Genomic DNA, 21,989 nt, shown 5'->3' with positions numbered 1-21,989 from the left:
GCTTGAGTTGCCCTCATTTGAGCCCACTACCCACGAAATCAGTCTATAAATATAAGAGTTGCAGTTGAGGACTAAACACTTGGAGTTTCACTGGAGTTTCACCGAAGAAAGGTCTTGAGAGAAGGAGACCTAGGAACTACTCTGCAGCAATCTTCAGGCAGCTCTGAGAAGTTCACTCCGATTCACACACTCTTTTGCCTCCACCTCACGCAAACCCTAACAGAGCTTTGCAAATCCATCCGCGTCGTTCGATCGGCCTCTCTCATCAGGTATGCCTCTGTTCCTATTACTCTATGCGTTGAATTTGAATACTATGAATGCATGAGGTAACATCAGGTTTTGCACACGGGTTTATGTTGGCGTATGAATATGTGAATAGTGTCTTGAATGTTTAATAATTTCGTTTCCGAAATGAATGCCATAGGGTTTGGAATCCTTAAAATCATATTGTTATCGATGGGAAATTCAAAACCCGCAGGCGCTCGCTAGTCGCTTCGCTAGGCGAGCACGCAGCGAAGCTTCGCTAAGCTTTCGCCAGGCGATGTAGTAGCGAACGCAGCAGTTTTCGTTTTTTTTCTTTGTTCTGTTTGTTCTAACCTGTCTTGTGTTGCCATGGCATTGTTTTCCTTAGATTTCATCTTGTTTGTCTAACCTTTTGTCGAGTTTTTGTGAGGACTCACATACTCTTGCAGGGATACCATGCGGAGGTTTATTCTGATTACTCGTATTGACTGATTTTCTTTGATGGTCTAGCTGGAGAGATCTCAGGGTTGCTAATCCTTTAATTGTTGTAACTTCGGATCTTTATCCGTGTGGTAAATTTTTCCCTTTCTCGTACTTTATCGCTTTCTTAGCTGGAAGACCTCGATAGGAGGCAATGTTTGAGCCCCTTGGTGGAATTTTACTTTAAGATACATGTTTTGTGTGGTGTGATCGCTTCCCCATAGGACACGAGGCTTCAGATAGTCTCCCGTTTGCATGCCAATTAAGGTAGCACTGTTCCTTCGCCTAGGACTTCCTTTTTGCATGCGCATTCCTACAACGCGAACAAACCCTAAAACACAAAGCAACATGTTATCTCCTTCTACTACAGGCGAGTAAGTCTCCAAAGGTCGAGCATCCGGTAGATTGCGTAGTAACATCGTTCGTCCAAAACCCAATCCATAACCCCGTAGTTAGCCGAACTACGGCTTGCTCTGATTCTCATTCCAGATGAGATACGTAGGCATAAGACGCGATGTCTTAGCGAGCACACATCCCCCAACCCATAGGCCAGCCGAGCTACGAAGACTCTGATTCTCATATTCAGATGAGATACATATGCAGTGGATGCGACATTCGCGCGAGTCATTTTCATTTAACCTTCTTTTTGGTAAACAGCACAAGATAAACTCACACCCTTTAGACAAGAACTACAAAAGTGGATCCCGTAGAGTACTACGGATGCGTAGGGGTGCTAATACCTTCCCTTCGCATAACCGACTCCCGAACCCAAGATTTGGTTGCGAGACCCCGTCTTGTCCTTTCCTTTTTCAGGTTTACTTCGAGCGTTTCCTTTCCCTCCTTTGGGATAAATAACGCACGGTGGCGACTCTTCTGTCATTTTCTTTCGCCGGTTATTTTTCCGCACACTGTATTTTTTCAGGTTGCTACAGCTGGCGACTCTGCTGGGGATTTTAAGAAGTTGACCTCTTGCTGGTCCATCTTCCCTAAGCGAGTCCCTCCTAGCTTTTGTGATTTCTGGTTCATTGGGCGTTCATGCTTTTGTACATTTATTTACTTACTTGCTTGCATTCATCTGCTGTATCTGTTGGAGCTGTTGTTTGTTTGTTGGGATGGGATGTTCTACGAGAGATAAGCCCATTACCCAGGCTTGAGTATACACACAGGTTTTAGAGTGGATGATCATGAGGCTTGCGTGGCATGTTGCTACGTTAAGTCGTTCATGAAGAACCACACCCAGACGAGGTTTCTTTTGGATATATTATGTCCTACGGATGTTCCGTAACGACATGATGTTCCTTTAGAAATCGTCGACTCTGGTGACCATTTCCCGAGAACTCAGTCGAGGCCTCTCTTCCGAGACGTGATTATGTTAGCTCTGGTGGGTGCATTCTCGCTGATCAGTCCGAGGACCCCGAGACTGGGAACTTGCTTTAGGATGTCCTGTTGAGGGGAGTCAGTGGAGGTCTTTTATCCCGTAATAATGCCAAACCTTCAGTGGTAAACGTATTATTCGCGACTGAAGGGCTGAAGTTGACGAACTTCTGTTCTTAGAACCTACCAGTGAGGGGCGGGCTAAATTCAGGAAACCTTAACCTCCAACCAACCCGGTTTTCTGGAGCAGAGCTTTGATCTCGTATTATATTCCTCAATGGTTTTCTCTTCAGACAGTGTAACCCGACAGATGTTCAAGCAGATACAGCAATCCTAATTGACATGCCACTGCATTGCATTCACATCATCACATCATTTACATTCATATCATTTAACACATGTTTATCCATTTCAAGGGGGTTTACATCTTCTTCTTGATTCCAGTCGGAGTTTTTCTGGTTCTCTTAAGATGGATATTGGCAGAAAGAGACTTGTCGCCTACAAGTTTCCGGTGGTCTGTCTGGAGCCCATCCAACAGTTGATGAAGTTAATGGATCCTGGTTCTCTAGAAGGATTCCGAGAGGATTACGGTTTGATTCTAATTTTCGTCACGGTTCTTTCCAAAGATCAACATGACGCCCTATTCACACTGCTACAGTTCTATGACCCTCCACTGAGATGTTTCACTTTCCCGGATTATATTTTGGTCCCTACTCTGGAGGAGATTGCCAGTTTTCTCAGAGTTCCTATCAGGTCAAAGTTATTGTTCTACAGTTCTGAGTTTCTGCCCGATCTCAGCATGGTTGCGTCAGCCACATATTTGGAGGAATCAGTCTGGAAGGCTAATATGTGTCAGAAGGGAGAAGTTAGTGGTTTTCATCTGAGTTTCTTACTGGGAGAAGCAAAGAAGAAGCTGGAAGACGGTAACCAAAGGGGTTTCAATGCTGTGTTGGCTCTTTGTGTGTATGGGATTGTCTTGTTCCCTAATGTTGCCAAATTTGTGGACATGGACGCAATACGCCTCTTCGTGTTGAGAAATCCAGTACCGACCTTGCTAGGAGATTTCTTTCGATCAGTGCACCACAGAAATAAGAATAGAAAAGGGGGATTGTTGAATTGTTGTGTGCCTTTGTTTTATAAGTGGTTCAGTTCTCACCTACCCAAATCAGGAGTGTTCGTTAATGTCAAGGACTCGTTGAGTTGGTCGAAGAGATTGATGGGGTTGAGAGCTGAAGATATTTCTTGGTGGTCCGACCGGAGCTTGCTTCGGGCAGATATTATTCATAGTTGTGGGAACTTCCCAAATGTTCCGTTGGTAGGAAGAAGAGGAGGAATCAACTATAATCCTTCTCTAGCAGTTAGACAGTTTAGATATGCTTTAAGAACTCCGCCTTTGGAAAAGGATGTGGAAGAATCTCTGTTTTTCCATTCTTCGCCTGATTTGACGGTATCCCGTAAGGCAGCTGAGGCCTGGCTCAAGGTGATCAAGAGAGGAAGAACCGTCCTTGGAAAAGGAGATTTTAGAACTGACCCTCGGTATGAAGAGTGGCTTCAAGGAAGAGTCGAAGAGTTTGGTCTGCCGTTCCCTATTGAAGAACCTTTGTATCCACCTACTCCTGAGCAGTCAACAATGGTGAGCCGAGAGGAGTACGACAAGTTGAAGAGTGCCATGGAGGGACTTCAAACCAAGAACTCAGAGTTAAGTGAGAAGTTGCAAGACTGTATGCATCAATTCCAGGAGGCAGAATATCAGAAGGGGGAAGCCGTCAGAGTGCAAAAGGAAGCAGAGAGGAAATTTGCTGTGGAGGAGGACTTCTTCAGGAAGACAGACGAAGCCTTGAGATCATCCAGTTCTGAGTTGAGGCGAGTCAAGCAGCAGTTAGTAGATGCTCATGGTAAATTAGCTGGGTGGCAGGAGCAATGGGATGCATTTTCAACTTCTCGGAAGGCAAAGGAGAAGGAGACAGTAGCCGAACTGACTGGTCAGATAGAGAAATTGACGACTTTGCTGAAGGGGAAGAACAATGAGCTTCTGTGCGCCCGTTCTACTAATGGCTACATCACAGATCAACTCCATGAGACTCGAGGACAGATTGAAGAACTCAAGGTGTTGGCAGGTTTGAAGAAATCCAGACTTGAAGAGGTATTCGGAGAAGATGATGGGAATTACTACAGAGAGCACATCAACGAACTGGATGGGATCATTCACAAGAGGAATATGCTTATCCGGCATTTGACAGAATCTCCAGATCATCCCGACACGGTGGCATTACTGGATGAAGTGTGGAGCAGTCCTTATGGGTTGTATACAGAAGGCTGATTCCTGGTTTATGTTCCTCCCTTTACTTTTTGTTTTGTTGCCGTGTAGTGATAATCCACAGGCTTGTTGTGGGGATCCTCTTTTGATGTACTTTTGGCTAAGGCCCCTTTCCTGGAACTCATTTGTATGTTGGTTTCCCTTTGTTGCATCTTGATCTCGGAAGTTTATCCATGACTCAGTCTTCTTGCATTATTCGCCTGATGTGAGACTGGAATCAAGGGGGTAGAATACCTTTTGGATTTGATAAACATGGCATTGCATTTACATATTCATTGTCATATCTTGCATAACAGGTACCGCTGCAGTGTTCTCATATTGTTTGGTGTCCCACTAGCAGGATAGCTGACTCAAGCATTCACCGATACGGTACCCGAAGGAATCAACAGAGAGCGATGGAGAGCCTACAAGCAGAGCTCGCCGAGATGAAGATTCGCATGAATCAATTCATGGATTTGGTTTAAGGAGTGGCTCAAGGACAACAGGAGCTTAGATTGTTGGTGCAGAGGGATCCCCCTATTACTCAACCGGAGACGTTGGCCGATCCTCCAGCTGGAGAGGCTAATGGTCCCAATGGACCGGGGCCTACCCCGATCCCGCATGTCAACCTAGATCAACAACCCATTCAAGATGGTCAGGATGATCAGTTCCCCTTGCTTCAGGAAGACTTTGGCATGGATCCCATGTTTAGAAGATTGGAAGAGAGGTTGAAAGCAGTGGAAGGACAGAATCCTCTGGGAGTAGATGTTGCTGACTTGGGGCTGGTCTCAGGTGTGAGAGTGCCACCGAAATTCAAGGTCCTGATATTTGACAAATACAATGGTAGCTCTTGCCCCAAAACTCACGTGCAAGCCTATTTCCGTAAAATGGTTGCATACTCTGATGACGAGAAGCTACTTATGTACTTCTTCCAGGACAGCCTGGCTGGGGCATCCTTGGAATGGTATATGAGGCTGGACAGAGCCCACATCCGTTGCTGGAGGGATTTGGCAGAGGCTTTCGTGAAGCAGTATCAGTATAATGCAGACATGGCTCCGGACAGAACTCAACTTCAGAATCTGTCTCTTAAAAGCAATGAGTGCTTCAGGGAGTACGCTCAACGCTGGAGGGAGACAACTTCCCGTGTTCAGCCTCCGATGTTGGAAAAGGAAATGGCCAACATGTTCATGAACACTCTGCCCGGACCTTACTTGGAGCGTCTGGTAGGTTGCAATGCTTCCAACTTTGCTGATGTGGTCTCTACTGGAGAAAGGGTGGAGAATTACCTAAAGACCTATAAGAGCCAGAGTGGAGGTGGATCCTCATCAGGGGTGAAGAAGCCGTTCATTCAGGGACAGAAGAGGAGAGAAGGGGATGCAAATGCCATATCTTCTTATCAGAACAGGGATAACCGGAGGAATAACTTTCAGAATTATCATCAGCAACCGTATGTTGCGGCTGTGACCATTCCAGCTGCAGCACCACTACAACAACAACAACCACAACGTCAACCAGCTCAGTATCAACAGCAGCAGCAACCGGGTAACAGACCCGCTTATCAACAGAGGCAAAGGATGATGGACCGGCGTTTCGACACCCTTCCAATGTCGTACGCTCAGTTGCTTTCTAGTCTTCAACAACTGCAACTTGTGCAACTGCGCACTCTGGCTCCTCCTATTGGTAGACTTCCGGTGGGTTATGACGCCAACGCTAGGTGTAGCTTCCACTCTGGGGCACCTGGCCACAATATTGAGAACTGCAAAGCTTTTAAGCACGTAGTTCAGGACCTCATAGATTCAAAGGCCATCGACCTTGCACCGGCTCCGAATGTCGTTAACAATCTCATGCCCCAACATGGTGGTGCGAACGTTAACATGATAGAGGGAAAAGCCAAGTCCATTAAGGATGTGTTGAAGTTGAAGACTCCATTGTTGGATATCAAAGGATTCTTGCTGAAGGCCGATGTTTTCCCCGGTTGTGGGAAGGGTTGTTTGGATTGTGCCACTTAGAGGGGAGGTTGTTTGAAGCTACAGCAGGGTATCCAGGCCTTGCTCGACAAAGGTATCCTCCAGGTTGAAGATTTGTCTGTCCAAGAGTTTGTGGAAGGGGTTGAGGAAGAAGAGTTTGAAGATGCTACTGATGAATTCGCAGATGTTGTTCCTACTGATTATGTAATCCATGATAATGTATTTATTTTTTCCAATGTGGTTGATCCTGATGTAATTGAACTTGATCCCGATGTTTTGGATGCTTGCATTTCAATGAATGAGATTTCCGAGTACGACTATGATATTGCTACTATCACTATTTTCTACCCAACTAATCAGATCAGTGTGCCAGAAGCGCAACCCGTGCCACCAGTGCGACGATCTACTATGACCATCACAACCCCTGGTCCTTTACCTTTCACCAGTGAAAGGGCCATTCCGTGGCATTATGGGGGGAGCGTGTATACGCACGATCATAGCATGGAACGGCCACTGAAATTAGAAGAGGGTCAAAAGCCTGAACTTGACGGTCCAGCAGTGGATAATGTCGGTGGAATCGGCCGATTCACCAGGAGTGGTAGATTGTTCTCACCACCGGTTACCCAAGCTGATAATGCTGATGCTGTGGCGAAAACCAAAGGCAAGCAAGTCGTGAATGAGGGTACCTCTGCACCCCAGGATGGTTCTGAGCCCACTTTTGCAAAGGATGTGGACGAGCTTCTGAGAATCATAAAGAAAAGCGACTACAAGGTAGTTGATCAGTTGATTCAGACTCCGTCCAAGATATCCATTCTCTCACTCCTGTTGTGTTCGGAGGCACACAGGGAGGCACTTATGAAGGTTCTTAATGCTGCATGTGTACCTCAAGAAATCTCGGTAAACCAACTAGAAGGGATCGTCGCCAATGTGCATGCAAGCAACGGGTTGGGTTTTACCGATTCTGACTTGACACCAGCCGGACGCAATCATAACAAGGCTCTGCGCATCTCGATGGAATGCAGAGACACCGTGCTATCGCATGTTCTGGTGGATACAGGCTCCTCTCTCAATGTGATACCCAAGAGAGCCCTGTCGAGGTTAGAAGTAGAGGGTTTGGTCTTGAAACCTTCAGACCTTATTGTGAGAGCCTTCGATGGTTCTAAGAGATCGGTGTTTGGAGAGGTAGAATTGCCAATTCTGATTGGATCACGAACCTTCAACATTGTCTTCTACGTGATGGATATCAGTCCTTCCTACAGTTGCCTGCTGGGTCGTCCTTGGATCCATAATGCTGGGGCAGTCTCTTCAACTCTACATCAGAAGATTAAGTTTCCAGTCAACGGACGAATTATCACCGTCTGTGGTGAGGAGGACATCCTGGTCAATAACCTGTCTACATTCAAGTATGTAGAAGTAGAAGGTGAAATTCATGAGACTCTGTGTCAGGCCTTTGAGTCAGTTCAAGTCAGGGATGCAGCTCCGGTGGAAGAGGTTAAGGCGGGTGCCTCTATCTCATCCTTTAAGCAGGCACGGGCCGTGGTGGATTCAGGTGTTGCTCCCGGTTGGGGGCGTCTGTTGGAATTACCAATGAAAGAAGATAAGTTCAGGATTGGGTATCCGCCAGTTTTGACTTCTACAACACTTCAGGGGCCGATCACTTTCTCCAGTGCTGGCATCATACAGTATGGCCAGGTCTCTGCGGTCAACGAAGAAGATGGGGATAGTGATTGTGACATTGACAACTGGGTGCGTCCGAGGATCCCGGGTGAAGTCATCAATAATTGGTCTTCTGAAGAGATTATCCAAGTCACTCTTCTTGAAGAGCAATTTTCTTTGTTTATTCATGCATATCCAAGTCTTACGTTCTGCCCAGGGCGTAATGACTCATTGTAGGGCTCATCTATGTGACACTTGCATTTTTATCATAAATAAAGGACGTATTTTTGCATTCAAATATTTCGTTCCCTGTCTTTCTATTTTTGCAGTTTTTCAAAATAAAAAATGGCAATGTTTTGTTTAGTTTTCACTTCTTGTTCACACTCCTAAGCACATACCATCACTCATGCAGATGCACATCACCGGATCCTATTGATAACGTTTCTGCTACGGCTCGTTTCGACTTTGAAAATCCAATCTTTCAAGCTGAAGAAGAGGGTGATGAAGACTGTGAACTCCCTGAAGAGCTTACCAGGTTATTAAAACAAGAGGAAAGGGTTATTCAACCATATCAAGAGTCTGTTGAAGTGATTAATCTCGGCACCGAGGGCGCCAAGAGAGAAATCAAGATAGGGGCTGCTTTAGAAGACAATGTGAAGAAGGGGTTGATTGAATTGCTGCAAGAATACGTTGACATCTTCGCCTGGTCTTATCAGGACATGCCTGGGCTGGACACAGACATCGTGGTACACCGCTTGCCTCTCAAAGAAGGTTGTCCTTCGGTCAAGCAGAAGCTCAGAAGAACAAGACCAGAGATGGCTGTCAAGATAAAGGAAGAAGTGCAAAAGCAGTTGGATACAGGGTTTCTAGCAGTCACCAATTATCCTCCATGGGTTGCAAACATCGTCCCAGTACCTAAGAAGGATGGAAAGGTACGGATGTGTGTCGACTACCGGGATCTGAACAGAGCTAGCCCTAAAGATGATTTCCCATTACCTCACATCGATGTTTTGGTGGATAATACATCTCAGTTCTCGGTATTCTCCTTCATGGATGGCTTTTCTGGCTATAACCAAATCAAGATGGCACCAGAAGACATGGAAAAGATAACTTTCATAACCCCATGGGGCACCTTCTGCTACAAGGTGATGCCGTTTGGTCTGAAAAATGCCGGAGCAACATATCAACGAGCTATGGTGACTCTGTTCCATGATATGATTCATCATGAAATCGAGGTTTATGTGGACGATATGATTGCCAAATCTCAGACAGAAGAAGAACATTCGGTGAATTTGCAGAAACTGTTTGAGCGTTTGAGGAAATTCAAACTGAGACTTAATCCGAACAAGTGCACTTTCGGGGTGAGATTGGGAAAATTGCTGGGTTTTATTGTTAGCGGAAAAGGGATTGAGGTGGATCCCGACAAAGTAAAAGTGATACAGGAAATGCCAGAGCCAAGAACAGAGAAGCAAGTCTGTAGTTTCTTAGGGAGGTTGAACTACATTGCAAGGTTCATCTCTCACCTAACAACCACGTGTGAGCCAATTTTCAAATTGCTGAGGAAAGATCAGGCTATCAGGTGGAATGAAGATTGTCAAAGGGCTTTCGAGAAGATAAAAGAGTATCTATAGAAACCTCCAATCCTTATACCTCCAGTTCCTGGGAGACCTCTGATAATGTACCTGTCAGTGACTGAGAACTCGATGGGGTGTGTATTGGGACAGCATGACGAGTCTGGTCGAAAAGAGCATGCCATATACTACCTTAGCAAAAAGTTTACCGACTGTGAAATCAAATATTCGCAGCTTGAGAAAACTTGTTGTGCTTTGGCCTGGGCTGCTCGCCGACTGAGGCAGTATATGTTGAACCATACTACCTTGTTGATTTCTAAGATGGATCCAGTCAAATACATATTCGAGAAGCCAGCTCTCACCGGAAGGGTGGCTCGTTGGCTGATGGTACTGACAGAGTACGATATCCAGTATACATCCCAGAAAGCCATCAAAGGGAGTATTCTGTCGGACTATCTTGCTCAGCAGCCGATTGATGATTATGAGCCGATGAAGTTTGATTTTCCAGATGAAGACATCATGTTCCTCAAGATTAAAGACTGTGAAGAGCCAGTTGTTGAGGAGGGACCTGATCCAAACGAAAAGTGGACTTTGTTGTTTGATGGGGCTGTCAACGCCAGAGGAAGTGGAATTGGTGCTGTTATTACAACTCCGAAAGGTGCCCACATACCTTTCACCGCTCGTTTGACTTTTGAGTGCACAAATAATGAAGCTGAGTACGAGGCCTGTATTTTGGGTATTGAGCAAGCCATTGATCTGAGAATCAAGACTCTGGACATCTTCGGAGATTCAGCTCTGGTGATCAATCAAGTGAATGGTGATTGGAATACTCTCCAACCCACTATGGTCCCCTACAGAGACTACACGAGAAGACTGTTGACTTTCTTCACAACAGTAAAATTGTATCATATACCTCGTGATGAGAACCAGATGGCAGACGCACTTGCTACTCTATCCTCCATGATCAAGGTAATTCGTTGGAACCATGCTCCTAGGATCGATGTGATGCGCCTTGACAGGGCCGCATATGTATTTGCTGTTGAACTGGTAGTCGACGACAAGCCCTGGTATCACGATATCAAGTGCTTTCTGAAGAATCAAGAGTACCCTGCAGGGGCATCCAACAATGACAGAAAGACTTTGAGAAGATTGGCAGGCAGTTTCTTCTTGAACAAGGCCATTGTGCTGTATAAGAGGAACTTCGACATGGTTTTTCTCAGATGCGTGGACAGACACGAAGCGGACATGTTAATGCAGGAAGTTCATGAAGGTTCCTTCGGTACTCATGCCGGCGGACATGCAATGGTTAAGAAATTGTTGAGAGCGGGTTATTATTGGATGACCATGGAATCAGATTGCTTCAAATATGCTCGGAAGTGTCATAAATGCCAGATTTATGCTGATAAGGTGCATGTGCCGCCAAATCCTCTGAATGTGATGACTTCGCCGTGGCCGTTTGCTATGTGGGGCATTGACATGATTGGAAAGATTGAGCCGACAACTTCCAATGGGCATCGCTTCATCCTTGTTGCCATCGACTATTTCACCAAGTGGGTCGAAGCAGCGTCGTTCGCGAATGTCACCAAACATGTGGTTGCCCGTTTCATCAAGAAAGAAATCATTTGTCGCTATGGGATTCCCGAAAGAATCATTACTGATAATGGTTCTAATCTTAACAACAAAATGATGAAGGAGTTGTGTCAGAACTTCAATATTCAGCATCACAATTCTTCCCCTTACCGCTCTAAGATGAACGACGCTGTTGAGGCGGCAAATAAGAACATAAAGAAGATTGTGCAGAAGATGGTTGTCACGTACAGAGATTGGCATGAGATGCTACCCTTCGCCTTGCACGGGTACCGTACTTCAGTACGTACGTCGATTGGGGCAACCCCTTAATCCCTGGTGTATGGTATGGAAGCAGTCCTACCTGTTGAAGTGGAGATTCCTTCTCTAAGAGTCCTGTTGGATGTCAAGTTAGACGAAGCCGAATGGATTCGGACAAGGTTCAATGAGTTGAGTCTTATCGAAGAGAAGTGAATGGCAGCCATTTGTCATGGGCAGTTGTATCAGAGTCGGATGAAGAGAGCCTTTGATCAGAAAGTGCGTCCTCGTTGTTTCCAAGTCGGAGATTTAGTGTTGAAAAGGATCCTTCCTCCTCAGACAGATCACAGGGGCAAGTGGACTCCTAACTATGATGGACCGTATATTGTCACAAAGGTTTTTGATGGTGGGGCCCTAATGCTTGTAACTATGGATGGTGAAGACTTCACTTCCCCTGTGAACTCAGACGCAGTTAAAAAATACTTCGCATGAAATAGACCCGTTGGACAATAAAAAGAGTAGTCCAGGCAAAAATGGACATCCCGGCGAACCAAGGAAATGAAAAAGGTTCGGGCAAAAATTAGGGATTAAAAGTGAAAAGATTGTACACCCGGTAAGTTGAAAACCTGAAAAGGCAACTTAGGCAAAAATGGGTATCCCGGTGGATTGAAAACCCGAAAAGGGCGATCCAGGCAAAAGTTAGGGATTAAGAGAATGACTGCGTTCTGAGTTAGTTCTGAATCTCATCTCATGTCGATGACTGGAAATTTTCGAAAGGTAGGAAACAGTCCAATCACCTTTTCAGAAGGCTGATCATCTGGAGGATCTTGAAGACGGGCAAGTCATAGCAGAATTGGAACCCAATAGAGATCCATTTCACATTGCCATTAGATTAATTTCTGTTTTTATCTTTTGTGCGATTACCTCTTTCAGGGATTGCTTCCTGATGTAAATGCCTATTCAGAGGCCATTCAATCAATAAAATCATGTTATTCAGCATATCTCTGTTTTCATTTTCATTTTACTGTTTTGTTTGCAAAAATGACGTCCGAATTTTTGATAAACATTGCATCATGACACATAAGGGCTTTACAGGTACATGCTTAATAAACATTTAAAATTGCTGTAAATTTTAAGTGCTTTGGATCGTCTATTCAGAACAGATACCCTCGGGGCATTTCCTTAAAATCCCCTGCAGATGATCGTGAATATCTTCTCCATTGAAGTCGCCAACAGACGAATTCGATGTCTTATCCCTGCAGAGCTGATCAGAATGTTGGATTCTTCAATCCCCAGCAGGTTATCACCACTGTACTTCCCCAAGCGTTTGTTTCAGGACATACACTCCCCAGCGGAGTTGACAGTGCCAGACTGTATCTTCCCAGCAGAAGTGGCTGCTCCTTAGAGTTTGAGGCCAGATCGATAATCCCAATGCCAGATCCATGGTTTCTTTCCTTGAAGTAGAACCTCGGTACCGTATCAGTGTTTGCTTCCCCTGCTGAGTCATCTCTCGCAGAGCGTGGTTTCTAGAACCACTATCGCTTTCCCCAACAGCAGGTTTTCAGTGTCGTTCTCTCCCCAGTCAGAATCTCGGCATTTCATCATTGCTAGAACACCGTCTGGCGGGTCATTTCCCCACATATTTCTTTGCGCTGTGCATCTCCAGCAGCCTTGCTAGAGCCCAAAGGATGGTGATCATTTCCCCAGCAGATCCCCTTGCCTCAGCTTGGCATTCTACCCAGCATTTCGCATCCCTGCATGTAGAATCATATTGCATTGCATTCTCCCAAATCGCGTAGCATTTCCATTTTTATGGAGCATTACGCCATTGAAAAATTCAAACATACGCATGTAAGCATAAAACATTCTCGGTATCCCAAGTGATAAGCTAGAAGTTGTTTCCAGTACTCAGACTGAAGATTGTTCATGACCCACCTTGGTTATCCCCAGCAAGTGTCATTGACCCATGCACCGCCTCTATTATCCTTCCCTATTTTTGCCGATGCTGACGGGCATGAAGTGTTCCGGTATCCAGACCGAAGTGGCATTCATGTCAGTGTTCCGGTATCCAGACCGAAGTGGCATTCAGGCCAGTGTTTCCGGTATCCAGACCGAAGTGGCGCTCAGGCCAGTGTTCTGGTATCCAGACCGAAGTGGCGTTCAAGCCAGTTTTCCGGTATCCAGACCGAAGTGGCATTCAGGCCAGTGTTCCGGTATCCAGACCGAAGTGGCGCTCAGGCCAGTTTTCCGATGTTCAGATCGAGGTCCTTTCCAGTATTCAGACTGATGAGCGGCATTCAGGCCATGGTTATTTCTGTGTTACCATTTATTTTGGAATCCAATTTAACATTCCTTGTCGGTATTCAGACGGACTTTCACCGTACCAGACGGATTCTTCTTTCAAGACCACCTCTTTGCCGATTCTGACAGGCATTGTTACTTCACTTCACTTCAGTGCAAATTTTTGGGCTTTTATTATATTCAATCCCTTGATACCTCGAAAGTACGAAAGCCGCTGCCATCTTCTTTCCGGGTCTCCAGTTGATTGAATAGGGGCAGCTGTAACACCCCAAAATTTGCCCTCCTCATTCATGCATTCACTTTTTAGGTCATTTAGCATTTCATACCACATTGCATCATGTCAATCGGAATTAGCTCCAAGAAGCTCGGACATCATCTAGGACACTTTGTGGGTTCTACTTAGACGATCAGTCAACACAAGGAAAAGACTTAAGGTACTACCAACAGGGCCAGATGGGGCCTATTCACCGTGCAAATCGCCAGGCTGGAAGAAGCAAGAATCTGCTGCTGAGCTGTCATGCTCGCTAGGTGAGCAGATGCTTCGCCTAGCGAAAAGTACTGCCATGCTCGCTAGGCGAGCAGGTCCTTCGCTAGGCGAAGGGCGCGCACTTCAGAAAATAGCAGAAAGATTTTGGGCTTGAGTTGCCCTCATTTGAGCCCACTACCCACGAAATCAGTCTATAAATATAAGAGTTGCAGTAGAGGACTAAACACTTGGTGTTTCACTGGAGTTTCACCGAAGAAAGGTCTTGAGAGAAGGAGACCTAGGAACTACTCTGCAGCAATCTTCAGGCAGCTCTGAGAAGTTCACTCCGATTCACACACTCTTTTGCCTCCGCCTCACGCAAACCCTAACAGAGCTTTGCAAATCCATCCGCGTCGTTCGATCGGCCTCTCTCATCAGGTATGCCTCTGTTCCTATTACTCTATGCGTTGAATTTGAATACTATGAATGCATGAGGTAACATCAGGTTTTGCACACGGGTTTATGTTGGCGTGTGAATATGTGAATAGTGTCTTGAATGTTTAATAATTTCGTTTCCGAAATGAATGCCATAGGGTTTGGAATCCTTAAAATCATACTGTTATCGATGGGAAATTCAAAACCCGCAGGCGCTCGCTAGCCGCTTCGCTAGGCGAGCACGCAGCGAAGCTTCGCTAAGGTTTCGCCAGGCGATGCAGTAGCGAACGCAACAATTTTCATTTTTTTTCTTTGTTCTGTTTGTTCTAACCTGTCTTGTGTTGCCATGGCATTGTTTTCCTTAGATGTCATCTTGTTTGTCTAACCTTTTGTCGAGTTTTTGTGAGGACTCACATACTCTTGCAGGGATACCATGCGGAGGTTTATTCTGATTACTTGTATTGACTGATTTTCTTTGATGGTCTAGCTGGAGAGATCTCAGGGTTGCTAATCCTTTAATTGCTGTAACTTCGGATCTTTATCCGTGTGGTAATTTTTTCCCTTTCTTGTACTTTATCGCTTTCTTAGCTGGAAGATCTCGATAGGAGGCAATGTTTGAGCCCCTTGGTGGCATTTTACTTTAAGATACATGTTTTGTATGGTGTGATCGCTTCCCCATAGGACACGAGGCTTCAGATAGTCTCCCATTTGCATGCCAATTAAGGTAGCACTGTTCCTTTGCCTAGGACTTCCTTTTTGCATGCGCGTTCCTACAACGCGAACAAACCCTAAAACACAAAGCAACATGTTATCTCCTTCTGCTACAAGCGAGTAAGTCTCCAAAGGTCAAGCATCCGGTAGATTGCGTAGTAACATCGTTCGTCCAAAACCCAATCCATAACCCCGTAGTTAGCCGAACTACGGCTTGCTCTGATTCTCATTCCAGATGAGATACGTAGGCATAAGACGCGATGTCTTAGCGAGCACACATCCCCCAACCCATAGGTCAACCGAGCTACGAAGACTCTGATTCTCATATTCAAATGAGATACATATGCAGTGGATGCGACATCCGCGCGAGTCATTTTCATTTAACCTTTTTTTTTTGTAAACAACACAAGATAAACTCACACCCTTTAGACAAGAACTACAAAAGTGGATCCCGTAGAGTACTACGGATGCGTAGGGGTGCTAATACCTTCCCTTCGCATAACCGACTCCCGAACCCAAGATTTGGTTGCGAGACCCCGTCTTGTCCTTTCCTTTTTCAGGTTTACTTCGAGCGTTTCCTTTCCCTCCTTTGGGATAAATAACGCACGGTGGCGACTCTTCTGTCATTTTCTTTCGCCGGTTGTTTTTCCGCACACTGTATTTTTTCAGGTTGCTACACAAGAGATTAGGTTTTCATTAAGATATGGATCATTTGATCATTATATTGAGCTTATATGAGCTATAAGTTCATTTTGGAGCAAATTCCCCAAGTGGTTGAAGCTCAAATTCATCAGGCATTGTCAAGGTCATTTGAGGACCATACAATCAAATGTACAGTCAATTGAAGGCTTTGAGGTGTGGGAAATGATTTGAGACATCCCATTCATGTTCAAACAAGGCTTATTCATCATGTCAAACATCCATATTGAAGATTTTGAAGTCAAGTCAAAAGTTTCCCAAAATGGAAAGTGACCTATAATTTCAAATTTCCAAAACTGGCAAGTTTTTGGACCAAATTCAACTTGACTTTCCAATATCAAAGAAGCTTCAAATGAATTTTTTTCCAACATGAAAGTTGAAGATCTTTCTCTCCCATTTCCAAAAAGTCCAAGATCATGATCATCTGATGAATGGTTGAGAAGATATGATCCAATGATTGCAATGTGTACATGGAACTTCAACAAGCCATAACTTTTGATCCAAAGCTCCAAAATGAGTCACTCTTTTTGCATAATGCTTCTCATGACCTATAGTTTCCAAATATATCATTGCATTGCATGAAATTTCATCACATGACCATTTGCTCATTCATGAATATTTTGGAGGGAAAATGCCAAATTCAAATTTGGTGCATCATATGAACAAAATTCCAATCCAATTATGTGCATGAGATGATTTTAAGTGAATTTGAGCATTCATATGGTACTGTTCACGTGTACCTTCACCATGCATAGGTGTTTTTGCTAATTTTGCCATGCACCTCATATTTGATTAATTTTTCATTAACCATTGCTAATTAAATTTTCAGAGTGATTAACACATAGTATAAAGCCTTAATCATAACAGAAATTTCAGAAACAACGCATTCTAGATCTAGATTTGAGATTTCCCTCCATTTTTGCTCTCACCTCAAATTTCAATTTTCTTCACATAACACCTGGATTTTATTGCATATTCGTGTTCCTTGATCATCATTGAGTGCAGATCAAGCTGTGGATTGAAGGTTTTGGTGAAGAATCAAGCAAATCGTGCATGAACACATGAACATGGAGCTTTGAGTTTCAGCTAGATCCAGACCAATTGAAGCATCAAATTATGTACCAGACTTCATAGCAAGGTTGAGGAAGGAAATCTGGAGCTGGAGAGCACTTGAATCCATTGAATCAGTTCACTGTTCTTCAGGTTGGTCAAAATTCGAATCTCTTAATTCTTCAAATCATTGCCATGTTTAGATAGATCTCCTCATGCTGATTATCCTGATGCTTTTAGAATTTGAAATGGTTGAGTATTGATTGAGTTATGCTGAGTAGAAGTTTTGAATGCAAAAATGTTTCTCTTTGATTCGCTCTTGTTAGGAAGAATTAGGCCAAATTAATCATAGATTCGTATTCCTCATGAGATAAGATTTCGATTCATGTATGGCATGCCTATTTCTGGAAAAAAAATCGTTGTTGTGCACTGTAGCTCCGCCGTCTCTATGAAGAAGACGGTGGAAACCACCACTCCCTCTGCCGTCTGCAAATGCTAGGGTTTTCCCTGTGTGATGCCTTGTCACTGCTTGCATGGCTCCTTCGTGGTGAATCCATTGGTTGTTGTTCTGTTGACTTTTCCACGCGCGCATTGAATCTGAGTTGGCATGCCAACTCAATTAGTGAAACGACTGTGTTTTGCTAAGCGCGCGCTTGTACACGGTTCGATTCTCACTGGCAGCGTTTTTTCAAATTAATCAATCCAATTTCATTTCCCTCCAATTATCATGTGCTTTCTTCATTTTTATTTCAATATTTTCATCCAACTTCAAAAAATCATAATAAATAGAAAACTAATCCAAATCAATCCAAATTTTTTGCTACATGTTCATCTTTATGTCTACTATTTTGTGGTTATGATTTCACGATTTTATCGTTTCTGGATTTTTAATTGTGGACTGTTATTTGAACATGTATGCAAATGTGACATGTTGTACCAATTCTTTTGTGAAATGCTCATACATTGTCCAATTGCTTTGAAATTTGGTATGTTGATTCCTAACATGTTACATGATTTTTGAGGCTTGGTTGTGCATTTTTATCCTTTTTCATCTCTGTTTTAGGCACATGAGTGTGTGGTGTGACAATGTGTGTCACACAATTTGATGTCATACTTGTTCATTTTCATTGACATGTCAATTGATCTTTTCTGATTCCAATGTTTTGCATGGTGTTTGTGTTTGACATGTTATATACACATAAAAAATTTCATGATTGTTTGATTCATTTCTGTTTTAATATGGAATTTTGATTCTTGATGTCCAATTGTGTGCTTTGTAATTGCCTTTGCCATATCTTGCTTATGTAATGACTTTGCTTGATGCTTTAGACTTAGTCCTTTTTAGGACATGTTCTTGCTTGATTAAAGATGCTTCTTGTTGAATATCAACTTCTGTTTTGACTTTTTGCTTTACCTTTGACCCTAGGCTTTGCACTAGGGGTTTGTACTCACAATTTGAGCTTTGTATTTCAGGTTCAAGCAGTTAGCTCTAATGATTGATGTGCTCTCATTACTTGAGATGCAAGTTACTTTGGTTAACTAACTTTGATTGTGTTGTAGGTCCTTTGGTGGTGAACTCACTTGAGTGATTGCCTTTTAGGACTTACTTTGTTGTACATATGGAAATGTCTTACTGTTGTTGACTGTTGGTTGTTTGTCTGAATATCCTACTGATTGTTTAGCTTTTCATACAGGTACCTTAGTAGCTTTTAGCTCACTATCTGAGCTTTGCTTTGCTTGTGGTTGTATACCACTTAGGTAACCTCTCTAACTCCATGTAGTCTGGAAGCCCTGTCGTTTCTTTTGGCAGGCATTTGGCTGAAGTCCTCCTTAAGAGGCAATGTCTTTGATTGTTTAATTTTGTGCTAAAGACCTCATTGTCGAGGCATGTGACTTAAGTCCTCCTAAGTGAAGAGGCAATTGGCATATAGAAGGGATTTGCAATCAATCCCCTGCTATTCAGTTGAGTCTTTCATTATGCTCGCACTACATGCTGATGCATTTGAATAAACACCCAAGATCATTGTATAGAGTCAGTCATGTGGAATAGGATCCCTCATTCTGGATCCCCACACCTTCTTTGATTCAAGCTCACCCAGGCCCGGGTTAAGAGCTATGAGGTCTAACCCTCATTACCTTTCATCTGCTCACCCCGACGGTCAATGTCAGTGGTTAAGAGCCTCAGTACCCATACATTTGGCTTGTTTGTCGAGGTTGATATGACCCCTTGACTAAAGCCCGACTTGTTTATCGAGGTTGATATGACCCCTTGACTAAAGCCCAACTTTGTCTGAGCCTCTTGATTGTGTATAGAGTGTGCTAATTGATTGATGTGATTGCTTGTGTTTGCTTTTGCATATTGTTTTGCATATTGCTTTTGCATTTGTTATTTGCTTTGTTTGAGGAGTCAGATGTAAGACCATTGATTGGCTATCTGTTTCCTGTTCCTTTTGGGGAGCTGGATGTAAGACCATTTATTGGCACTCCATTTCCTTTCTTGTTGTGTTTTGTGGAGCTAGATGTAAGACCATTGATTGGCTATCTGTTTCCTATTTGTTTTGTTTTGTGGAGTCAGATATAAGACCATTGATTGGCTATCTGTTTCCTATCCGTTTGGTTCTGTGGAGTTAGATGTAAGACCATTGATTGGCTATCTGTTTCCCATCTGTTTTGGAGTTGGATGTAAGACCATTGATTGGCACTCCATTTCCAGTTTTGTTGCTCTCTCTCTTATGGGACCCTTGCTTATTTGCTTATTGCTTTGTGTTGCCTGATTTCAAAGGAACTTCCTTGGATCATCTCTATGATCTTGAGAAAGCGACTCCTATGTGTGGCTTTGTTCCCTTAACCCTTTTGTGCTCAATCTTGAACCTTGTTTTCATCCTTAACCCAAACCAGAAAACTTTTGTGCAAACATTTTCACCTGTTTTCAAAACTAGAAACCTAGGCCTTAGGCCTTTGATTTTCAAACTTCATTTTCACAATACTTCTTCTGAATTGAACATTAATGTCAACTTTGACTATCTTTGTGAATACTTCTAATTGATTAATTTCACTCACTCAATTGCTTTTGTGGCCTGGTCCACTTCTTAATCAAGTTTTCATGCATTAGCCATAGATCTGAATTATCTTAGTGGTTGATGTGAATCTCACCTTTGTCCTTAGTGATTGAATTGTAAGACTTCCATGCTTATTATAGGGCATAATCCCTCACTAGCACGTCGAAGCTGTTCTCACATGGTGGAATTGTGGTTGTTCAGGTCGAGTGTTCTCCCTTTGATAATGAAAGACCTTCAGGCTTTTGTTTAAAATCAATCCACTCATTTCTTTTTGGAAATCTTTTAGCCGAACTACGGCGTTTTGATCCTTATCTTTCATGAAAAGGTACGTAGGCAATGGGTTCATCCATCCAAACACAAAAATAACTAACTTGTACATTCTTCTCTCATCTCTTCAATCAATGTTTGCACAAAAAAAAAAATTTTCATAAACAATAACCTGATACAACAAGTTGTGAAAAGGGTTCCCTAGGAGTACCTAGGATGTTGTGGGTGCCTAACACCTTCCCACAACATAATTACCCCCTTACCCAGATCTCTGTACCCTTTTTATTAGTTTTCTTTGCAAAACTTCTTAGGCTTTTGTTCGCTTTCTAGCCATTCCTTTGGATAAATAGAAGTGCGGTGGCGACTTGACTTTGTATGATTTACCTTGGATCTAGTTAATATTTCCAATGGTGACGAATACACCGCTACACACCTCTAGGAAAGATTGGTCCTCAAAATTACACAAAGCCCTGTGGGCATATAAGAAAGCTTATAAGACCCCAATAGGAACCACACCTTTTAAGCTAGTTTATGGAAAATCATGTCATCTTCCGGTAGAATTAGAACATAAAGCATATTGGGCCATTAAGACCCTTAATCTCAATTCTACTGCCGCAAGCGTAAAAAGAATATTAGATATCCATGAACTAGAAAAACTTAGACTAGATGCGTATGAGAATACCCAGATCTATAAAGAAAGAACTAAGAAATGACACGACAATCGCATATCAAGGAAAGAGTTTAATGAAGGTGACAAAGTACTTCTATTTAACTCCCGCCTTAGACTTTTTCCCGGAAAACGTCGTTCTAGGTGGTCCGGTCCCTTCGAAATTACCAACGTCTTTCCAAATGGAGTGATAGAGATAAAAGGAAAAACGAGCGAACCATTTACCGTAAACTGCCAGCGTTTGAAACACTACCACAACATTGACAACAATGATTTCATCGCGAATCTAAAGCTTGTAGAGCTGCCCGCTCATTCACAAGAATAACATCTATTCTACTTTTGTCGAGTTTACGACAATAAACAAAGCACTTAATGGGAGACAACCCATACTCTATTTTTAACTTTTAATTCAATTATCTAAATTTCTAATTATTACTACTGCTTATTTTTCATTCTTTCTTTCTTTCTTATTTTTCATAAAGTCAACCGGTATCTTTCTTTATTATTGACCATTACTAACTTAATATTGTTATCTACTTGATTTTATCTAGCTACTGACCATCACAATCCAACAAGTAGATTACATGGATATAGTCTTTAGAGGAATAGCTCAAAGGAGACGTTTTGAGGCTCTAGCTCAGAGAGAAATGACACTAACCTTATACCCATATGGACGCACTATGACCAAATTAGGGATAAGAGACAGTGTTATGTTCTTAGTTAACCAACTAGGCTGGGAAACCTTTGCTATCAAAATAAAATTTAGTTCCTACAGTAGGTTGACTTTAGAATTCCTAAGCTCCCTAGTCTACCTGACAAACCATGGTATGGGATTTAACAAAGGCCTCATCACCTTTAGGTTGTTCGATAATGACTACCGCTACACCCATAGAGAAATAGCTGAAATCCTAGGATGCCTTAAT

This window comes from Lathyrus oleraceus, chromosome 6 (genome assembly GCF_024323335.1).
Source record: "Lathyrus oleraceus cultivar Zhongwan6 chromosome 6, CAAS_Psat_ZW6_1.0, whole genome shotgun sequence".
NCBI classification, from domain to species: domain Eukaryota; kingdom Viridiplantae; phylum Streptophyta; class Magnoliopsida; order Fabales; family Fabaceae; genus Lathyrus; species Lathyrus oleraceus.
This window is presented reverse-complemented; position numbering follows the sequence as displayed.